Here is a 6,919-nt window from a genome sequence, read left to right on the forward strand (position 1 = left end):
ATGTGGATTTGGTTGAGTTTCTGATTCATAGTTTTGTGTTTGGTTGATTAATAGTTCATATTATGAGATGGATTATCTCTTGGTTTGAACTAACAGATTAAAATTCAAATAGTATTGGGCCCAAGGCCCAAAAATAATTAATTTTTTTAAACAAACAAGTTAAATAGGTCAGATCATGTTGGGTCTAGTAAACAGATTATTTATTTAGTAAATAAGTTAAATGGATTGAATCGGATCGGTTAGATAGGTTATCTGTTTCATAAACAGGTTAAACGGATCGAATCGGATGACCTGTTTATTAAATGAGTCAGGTTCATATTTGAAAATTTGATCTGTTTAATAAATCAATCGGATTCAGATTTGGTCTTTTTTTATTCGATCCGTATTTGATCTGATCCATTTATGATCCGATCCGACCCGATTGCCACCCCTAATCTTCAGCAGTCTCATTTTTTATTTATTCTCTTGGGATCAAATAGAAGGGCAAAATAACCCAATAAATCTTTTTTACTTAGAAAAATAAAAGATGAAAGAGATATAGAAGGACCGCCATGGAGGTCAGAAACAAACAAGGGCAAATAAAAGACGTTGAACAGCATAAAAGAAGCATATTATGTTCACATTTGTTGACATCTGGAAAAGCATACCACATATTTGATCAAAGATTCACAGTTCCCAAAGAGAGATGCGGCGCCGAAGAGAAATCTTAAAACAGAAAAAATATTAAGAGGTAACAAGATGAAAAATATATAAAGATGAAAAATAGAAAGCAACGGATGTATCGTGTTACTGTGCGTCTTCTCTTGCCTCCTCTTTCCTTCTTTCCCTTCTTTCCCTTGAGGCTTGGTGATCTTCTGATTTCTAAGAAGAGAGAGTAAGAAACCCTAACAAGAGAAACTCAGCTGTCGATGGAAGATCGGAACCAAGGTCCATCTAGGAAAGGAAGGTAAAAGGGAAAGAAACTCAGAACCCTAATGAGAAAAGCTCAAAACCCTAACAATGGAGCCTGGAGTCTAGCGTGGACATCAAGCATAAAAGAAGGTAGCTACTCTCTGCATGAGGCAGACTGCAAATGGAGGAGCGATCCACTTTTTTTCCCACCACATGATCAAAAGTTGAAACCCTAAGGCATAAATGGAAATAAATGGGTATAAACGATTTTTACAATAGACCTTACCCAACTAGACCCGTTTAATAAACGGATTAAACAGGTTAGCATATCAGAATCTAAATCTGACGCATTTAATAAACAGATTAAATGGATCGATCTATTTATAATCTGAATCCATTTAGATCAAATCCAAATCTTTTTATGACAGGTCGAGCATGGATCAAATTGACAAATCGGATCATTTTTTGTCGGCCCTAATGCTGCACCCTTCGTCCAAATGGCAATGGTGATATCAGGCTTAATAATTATTTATTGATTACCATGGGAGTCTTGCTAATTCTGACCCCATTCGGGATTAGATACATAGGTGTTAATCAAGGGCAAGTTATTTAGGCAGTCATTCACTCCCATGTAGAACCGGTGCACCGAGCAAGGAGTTGAAAGGGGAAAGTAATCATACGCCATAGATTGATGATGTTGGGCATTTTCCCTGGTCAGATTACGCAGGTGGTAGCCCAGCTTTAAGTCGGCACTAACGGGCTTCCGTGTTCAAACAACCAAGCGGGACAGGTCATAGATGGGAACACGTAAAATCACGTGTCTGAAATGTGGACGTAAGGTATGACTGTCGGCCACCTTCTCCGGGCCGCCACCGCCCTCCATCCGTTCCAACACAAAGGCAGGAAACATCACATTTTCCCATACGATATTTTTCTGACAGGTGCTGAGCGACAATTTGACTTGCACCGCTCGCAGCCGCTGGTAACCCATCAAAACACGGATTCTTTTTTATTTTTATTTTTTTATTTTTTATTTTCAAAAATATTTTCTCCCCCAACTTATTTTTTAATTTACCATTTGTGTTGAAATCGCAGATTGAACCACGATTTTACGGATACCAGATGCTGCCTTATTTTTTATTTTTATTTTATTTTTTGAACAAATGGAAGACTAAAGATCCGTGGGTGCATGGGGGTGGCACAGAGAAGCCGTGGTGGGGGGAGGAGGTGGGGTTTGAGGACCGACGGAGGGTGGCACGAAGAAGTCGCACAAGGAGAGGGGGGAAGGGGAGGTGTGGAGGAGCGGTGGGTGGCTGATGGATGAGTCGCAGGTGGTGTGGGAGGGGGGATGGGCGCGGAGAACCCACCAGCAGAGGAAAGGATGGCACGGGCGGAGGATGGTGTGCGGGATGGGGAGAGACCGCGGGCATGCAGGGGGCCAGGGAGGTGCGCGAAGCAGCGGCGGGCGTGCTTGGGGCCGGGGGGTGCGCGGAGCAGCAGCGGACGGTGCAGTCGTGGAAGGGGGGCTAGGGGGCATGGAGAGGCGCGGAGGAATGATGGGTGGCACCGCGGGCGGGGGGATGCTTGTTCGGCTCGGACCCAGGGAGGAGGAAGAAACCCAATACAAAAATAAAATAAAATATTAATTTAAAAAATAATTTAAAACTAAGTGGCTTCCAACTACAAATCCGTCGAGGAGTGCACTTGAGAGCCATTGGGATGAGTTCCAGCAACTTTAAGAATTTTTTAATTTTATTTTTTAAAATAATATTTTATTATTTTTTTAAAAAAAAATTGGATCTTAAATATTTTTTAAAATTATTTTTTTAAAATAATATTTTTTAATATATTAAAAAAAATTTCTTTCTTTTCTTCTTCTCCCACGGCTCCATGCCGAACATCCACCCCCTCTAAGGTCACCCGCAGCTCCTCCGCATGGCCACCACTCCTCCACACCCACCCATATTTTTTTTAAATTATTTTTTAAAAATAATATTTTATTATTATATAAATTTTCATGCCCACCTACATATTTTATTATTATTTTTAAAAAAATTAAAATATATATTTTTCAAAAATAATTTGAAAAAATGAGTAGATGGGCATGGAGGAGCAGCAACGGGGCAGAAGAGCGGCGGGTGGCACCGGAGGGGGATGGGTGTTCGGCATAAAGCCTCGAGAGGAGAAGAAAGAAATGAAAAAAAATATATTTCTAAAATAATAATAAAATATTATTTTTAAAAAATAATTTTGAAAAATATATGGGTGGGCGTAGAGGAGTGGTGGCCGGGTGGAGGAGCCACGGGTAGCGCCGGAGGGGAGGTTGTGGATGTTCGACACAAAGCTGTAAAAGTTTAAAATAGATTTTTAAAATAATAATAAAATATTAATGTTAAAAAATAATTTTGAAAAAAAAGGCTGCGAGGTCCTCCACTCCGATCGTCACTTCTCCGCACCTACCTATGCATTTTTCAAAATTATTTTTTAAAAATAATACTTTATTTTTTCAAAATTATTTTTTCGTTTCTTCTTTCTCCACGCTTCTGTGCCGAACACCCATACCCCTTCCGACACCACCTGCGGCTTCTCTGCCCAATTGCTGCTCCTCCGCGCCCACCCATGCATTTTTAAAAATTATTTTTTAAGATTTATATTTTTTTATTATTTAAAAATTTATTTTAAACTCCTACGACTCTGTGCTATAGACCCACAACCCCCCTCCAGCGCGACCTACACTTCCTCCGCATCCTCCCATAACTCACACATTTTTGTAAATTATTTTTAAAAATAATATTTTATAATTATATAAATTATTTTATTATTAATAAAAAAATCTTCCTTCCTACGTTCCACTCTTATGACTCTGCGTCGAACACCCTACCCTCGGTGGACCCTCATATAGCCACCGACCGTGTGTAGCTTGGGCCTATCGCACCTCCAACAACGCCCCCAATGCTGCACTTGCCGCCCCCCGATCGCTGCCCGTCACCTCCTCCCACCCTCTTGCACCGACCCCGACCATTTGCGGCTTCGCCGCCCTCCCTATCTACCTGTTTCGCCGCCCTCACCCACCCCATTGATCCCCTGCATGGCCCTCACAGCTTCGCGCACCCCACCCTCTGCAGCACCACCGTCCATTGCATCTCCGACATCGCACCCCAGTCACTAGCACCGGCCACACCGTCCCTCGACAGTTGCTCTGTGGCTCCTCCCAGCCTCTCACACCACCTTTCGATCGCATGCAGCTTCGCCACCCTCACCCATCCGTGCTGCTCGTTGGTGCCAAGCGAATAGGGTAAATCGCAAAGCATTTGGATGGTGGGTTGAGAAATCGCGGGCTGGGCTCGTGGTTTCACTGAAACTGCTGGTCGAAGTGATGATTTCAGTATTTGGATGGTAGGCTGAGAAATCACGAGCTAGGCTCGCAATTGCACTGAAATCACTGGTCCATGTGGTGATTTCAGAAAAATCATCGGTCAAAATGGTAATTTCACTGAAATTGTAGGCACAAATAGCGATTTCAAAAAAATTATCGATATAAATGATGATTTTATAAAAATTATAGATATAAATAGTAATTTTAATTTTATCCATCCCATCTGATCAGCTGGGCTCGAGGTGGGCTTAAGTGGCCGTGAAATCATGAGTTGAAATGATGATTTCACGCGGAGATGCTAAGTCAGAAATAAGCTGGTGGCAGGATATTTTAAAAAGTAAATATTAAAAAATAATTAAAAAAAATCCCCCGGAGACGTGACGCTTTTTCTTACGGCATTTTTTTAAACAAGAAGACACTTCTCCCCACGGCTGTATAAAGCCCGCTAACCAAGCCCTTCACATCAACCAAAGAGAACCCAAGCCTTCTGCCTCCTCGAACCAAAATAAAGAAGAAAAAGGCCCTTCAGGTGCGCGCGCAGGCACAGAGAGGCAGAGAGGGGAGCGAGAGCGAGAGAGAGAGAGAGAGAGAGGAAATATGGGTTCCATTCCACAGAAGCCTCATGCAGTGTGCATCCCCTACCCAGCCCAAGGCCACATAACCCCCATGCTTAAGCTGGCTAAGCTCCTCCATTACCATGGCTTCTACATCACCTTTGTCAACACCCACTTCAACCACAACCGCCTCCTCAGGTCCGGAGCCATCTCCTCCCTCGACAGCCTCCCGGACTTCCGCTTCGAGTCCATCCCGGACGGCCTCCCTCCTACCGACGAGGATGCCACCCAAGACATCCCCTCCCTTTGCGATTCCATCCCAAAAAATTACCTTCCCCCCTTCCGTGACCTTATAACAAAGCTCAACGACCCTTCCTCTCCAACGCCGACGGTGTCATGCATAGTTTCTGATGGGGTCATGAGCTTCACCCTCGATGCTGCGAAGGAGCTCCGAATCCCCGAGGTCTTGTTCTGAACCACTAGTGCATGTGGCATGATGGGCTACCTTCACTATCAACATCTCACGGAAAGAGGCATCTTTCCTCTCAAAGGTTACCAGCTAACTTTAATTTCTCAAGTTGAACCAATAGATACCGCCACATTAATATCGATTCATCAATAATTACTGTTCTTTCCTCTTAATTGGTGCGCAGATGCCAGTGATCTCACCGACGGATATCTCGACACACCCATCGATTGGATACCGGGGATGAAGAATGTCCGGCTAAGGGACTTGCCCACCTTCCTTCGTATGCTGGACCCCAAGGACATCATGTTCAATTACTGTAACCGTGAGGCCCAGAGATCATCCATGGGGTCGGCGATCATATTAAACACCTTCGATGAATTCGAACGTCCTGTATTGGATGCGATGGCATCGATGCTCCCTCCTATCTACACCATAGGCCCTTTATCCTTGCTCTCTCGCCAAATCACCACAGGCCCTTTAACATCGATAAGCTCGAACCCATGGAAGGAGGACACAACTTGCTTGGGTGGCTCCAAGGGAGAGAGCCCGGATCGGTCGTGTACGTGAACTATGGAAGCATTACGGTGATGACGAATGAGCAGCTGATCGAGTTCGCGTGGGGGCTGGCTAACAGCAAGCATGATTTCTTGTGGGTGATCAGACCTGACCTCGTGAAAGGAGACACAGCCGTGCTTCCACAAGAGTTCTTGAACGAGACCAAAGAGAGGGGTCTGCTAGCGAACTGGTGCCCCCAGGAGGTGGTGCTCTCACACCCGTCCATCGGAGTGTTCTTGACTCATTGCGGATGGAATTCGATGTTGGAGAGTGTATGCGGTGGAGTGCCGACAATAAGTTGGCCATTCTTTGCTGAGCAGCAGACCAATTGCAGGTATGCCTGCACGGAGTGGGGCATTGGAATGGAGATTGACAACAACGTAAAGAGAGGGGATGTGGAGAGGTTGGTGAGGGAGTTGATGGTAGGGGAGAAGGGAAAGGAGATGCGGAGGAGGGCGGTGGAGTGGAAGGAGAGTGCAACCAGAGCAACGCAACCAGATGGCTCCTCTTTTCAGAATTTCGAAAGGTTGGTCAAGGAAGCACTGCTTTGAAGATGCGTTCGCATAGATTAAAGTAACCAGATGTATGGAACTTGGAGTAACGAAACAGTTTGTTCCTTGTGGTCGTAATATGGACAATAAAAAACTCTGATGCATCCTCCGCTGGTAGCGTAGAATTTTTTTTTAAAAAAAAAATAGATCGGACTTATTATGACAGTCTGCTACATATGAATACACCTATGGACATTAAAAAATAAAATATGTGCAAAATAACAAAAATTACCTTTGCAAGTCAAGTGGAAAAGGTTAGATCTGGTCCAAGTCTAATTCACAAAATTTTTTTAATTTTGTTGAGATATACCGACCGACCCCTTTTACGCCGACTCACCCTCGAATCTATCCGACCGACGTCCGACTCTACCGACCGCACCGACCGACGACCGCCGACAGTAGTTGCTGGCATTATCCGATCGAAGGTGTGTCGGTCGGACAGATCCATTCTTTTCCCGACTAGCCGGGCGACGGAGTCCAGATTACTGACTCACTGTCGGACGGGGGTGGCAGCTGACGTCCG

The 6,919-nt window shown here is 44.3% G+C and overlaps 1 pseudogene; it reads left to right on the forward strand.

The window, feature by feature from the left end:
• The first annotated feature begins 4,750 nt into the window (after positions 1-4,750).
• On the forward strand, positions 4,751-6,500 carry LOC105036362 (7-deoxyloganetin glucosyltransferase-like; annotated as a pseudogene).
• Positions 6,501-6,919: the final 419 nt, after the last annotated feature.

This window comes from Elaeis guineensis, chromosome 3 (genome assembly GCF_000442705.2).
Source record: "Elaeis guineensis isolate ETL-2024a chromosome 3, EG11, whole genome shotgun sequence".
Lineage (NCBI taxonomy): Eukaryota > Viridiplantae > Streptophyta > Magnoliopsida > Arecales > Arecaceae > Elaeis > Elaeis guineensis.